This window comes from Neomonachus schauinslandi, chromosome 13, assembly GCF_002201575.2.
Source record: "Neomonachus schauinslandi chromosome 13, ASM220157v2, whole genome shotgun sequence".
Classification (NCBI taxonomy): Eukaryota; Metazoa; Chordata; class Mammalia; order Carnivora; family Phocidae; genus Neomonachus; species Neomonachus schauinslandi.
In genome coordinates, this window is record NC_058415.1 from 30357991 (window position 1) to 30361245 (window position 3255).

The 3255-nt window shown below is 36.6% G+C and overlaps 1 long non-coding RNA gene across 1 annotated transcript in view; it reads right to left on the reverse strand.

The window, feature by feature from the left end:
* Positions 1-1024: 1024 nt before the first annotated feature.
* Positions 1025-3255, reverse strand: part of LOC123326502 — a 56118-nt gene continuing 53887 nt past the window's right edge. The window contains exon 3 of the long non-coding RNA XR_006541132.1: positions 1025-1137. This is a non-coding gene — a long non-coding RNA (uncharacterized LOC123326502). The remainder of the gene's footprint in view (positions 1138-3255) is intronic.

The following is a 3255-nucleotide window of genomic DNA, read 5'->3' on the forward strand; positions in this document are numbered from 1 at the left end:
ATTCATTACATTCATAGGGTTTCTCCCCTGTGTGAGTTCTCTGATGTATTCTTAGACCTGACTTTGCACTGAAAGCCTTCTCACAACCATCACATTTATAGGGTTTCTCTCCTGTGTGAGTTCTCTGATGTTTTCTTAGGCGTGACTTCTCACTGAAAGCTTTCCCACATGCATGACATTTGTAGGTTTTCTCCCCTGTGTGACTTTCCAGAGGCTGAATCAGGAATGAATTCATAGTACAGGATTTTCCACATTCATTACATTCATAGGGTTTCACTGTTACGTGAGTTCTCTGATGTATGTTGAAAGCTGACTGGCAACCTAATGTCTCTGTACATGTGTCATAGTCAGAGGATTTGTCTGTTGTGTGAGTTCTCTGATGCACTGGGAGGGCTGGATTATGGCTGAAATTCTTTCCATATTCAAAGGGTTTCACTCCTACATGAATTTTCTGATGTTCTCTAATGTGTGATTTTTGGCTGAAAGGTTTCCCTTCTGTGTCAGTTCTTTGAGTGATCCTACTGAAATTATTTCTGTTTTCAGTACATTGATATTCATTAAATTCATAATGACTCTTCTCCTCTGGATTACTGCTATGAGAGACTATAAGAGTTGATTTATCACATTGTTTTCCCCCAAATTTACTGAATTTATAAGATTTCACTTTTGGGTGGGTACTCCCAGATGTAATGAGGGCAGTCTTTTCAAGGAAAGCTTTTCCACATTCATTGTACTCAGAAGCTTGCTGCAAAGTCTGAATTGCCTGATGCTGAATGACTTTCTCTTTATGACTGAATGATTTCACATTTTTACTATAGACAAATGATTTCTCTCCAGTATTAGTTCTGCCCTCCTTAATACTGAGGAGCCATTTCTCACATACAGTAAGCTCATGAGCCTTCTTTCTTGAATACTGACAGTGTGGAGTCAATGAGCTGAGACGCAGGTAAGTAGGCTCTGTAGTGTCAAATTTATAGGGCATTGTTCTTGCAGGTAAAATGTTTATGTCCAGATTATATGGTTTTTCTGAAATCTCTTCTGCTGTAGTCAATGATTTGTTGGTGAATAAAACTTGCCACAAATATTTGCCTTGGTTTTCTAGGCTCTTCTCTGAGAGTTGATTAGGTTGGGAGTCTTCTAGAAATGAGAAAATTAAAAATACTTTAAGATATTTAACACACTTCTTATGGAATGGGACTTATAGATATATGCCCTATTATGTATTTGATGCCTCAGTTTCCCAACAATAAAGTAATTCCAAGTATATAGTCTCTTTTTGTTAAAAAAAAAAAAAAAGCTTTTTGTAGTAGCAAGAGAAGAAACTAGAAAAAAATATACATACGTATTTGGCATCTTAAAATATAGTTTTCAGAATTGGTTAAAGAAGAAGATATAAAGGAAAGGAACAATTGAGAATGGAGAATATATTCAAGAGAGTTAGATCTTGGGAACAGAAAAGACAGGAAAAAAGTAGTGAATGGGATGAATTCAACAAAGATTATGGAACTAAGTAGATTAAAAGGCTTCCAATGGATTTATCGGAGATAGAATTTGCATTAGGGAAAAATACAAGTCTAGATTCTTAGTCAAATATAGATTAAAATGGTAGCATAATCATTAGACTATATGATTACAGTTGGAGCTCCATTTTTTCCAGTCTACACAAAACACTAAAACTAATTTATAATGGTACCAACTAACTCATGGTGAAAGAAAAAAAGTTTGCCATGCTTTAATTCTCTCTGTGGTATCATTCACAGAAACATAAGTGTATCAGTATAAGTAAAAAAAAAAAAAAAAAAAAAAAAAAAGATGGGTGTTAAAGTAATTTTTCCACCTATATTGGAGTTCTGGTACCTTGTTATTATTGTCCAATAGTGAATATCTCTTGGTCATCAAACCTTAACTTTTCTCTTTTCAACTTGCTCATAATTTTCCCCAAACTAGTCTTGCTTGCCCAATCTTTGATTCTGTTTTTCAACATATCTAGTTTTTTTTTTTTTTTGACTGTGAGAACCTTAAGGATCATGTTTCAAACTGGCCCTAAACACTACAAATATCCTTTATATTTATTCACCATAAGTTTCTTATGCATAGCGGTGCCTGGGTGGCTCAGTCATTAAGTGTCTGCCTTCGGCTCAGGTCATGATCTCAGGATCCTGGGATAGAGCCCCGCATCAGGCTCCCTGCTCAGTGGGAAGCCTGCTTCTCCCTCTCCCACTTCCCCTGCTTGTGTTCCCTCTCTTGCTGTGTCTCTCTGTGTCAAATAAATAAATAAAATCTTAAAAAAAAAGAAAGAAAGCTTAAAAAAAAAGTTTCTTATGCATATTTGACTGTTATTGCCCTGCTACTACCCACACTCCTAGCAAAAACGTCAGGCCTATGCTAAAAATATTTGAAAGCCTTGAATACACTGCCTTAGGTGCCAAGAGATGAAAGATTTAAGTGATTCAGGGCAAATTTCACACTAACATGTTCATTTTGTGTTCTAGCTACCATTCCACCAGTCCAAAGTATTTTCTGCTCTAATCTTGCTATCAGTCCCCATTAAATGGTTCTTTTCCAGCAGTAACTTTATACTCACACTCTTTCCCTAAATTGCCCTCCATTCTAGTCTTAGGACTATATAAAATCTAGATGCCCTTCAGGTACAGCAAAGCTATTGTCATTAAACTTAACAACAGAAAGGCTTCTAATATCTTCTCACAAATTTAAGCAACATATATTTTAAAATCTGAAAGAAGTATCATTCTGCCTGTATCATTCATTTCAACAAGGGATATATAGAGAGTGCCCATATTTGTGACTCATGATTTTTAAAGTAAATATCATAACCCAAATCAGGAGGCATCTTAAAATTGATGGCAAGCCAATAGTTAAATGGGCAGCATTTTCTCTTTCTTGGTTGTACTTAAAATACTGGTTCATCTTTTAATCAACAGTACCTATATTATATGAAATATATTTTATGCAGATTTGCTCACTTTTCCAAAATGAAACCTTCACTGTGATATTCTTTGCATCCTTCCGTAATACGTCAGTGGTCCATAAGAAGCAGTGTGCTTCAGGGCGCCTGGGTGGCTCAGTTGGTTAAGCGACTGCCTTCTGCTCAGGTCATGATCCTGGAGTCCTGGGATCGAGTCCCACATCGGGCTCCCTGCTCAGCAGGGAGTCTGCTTCTCCCCCTGACCCTCCCCGCTCTCATGCTCTCTCTATCTCATTCTCTCTCTCAAATAAATAAATAAAATCTTTAAA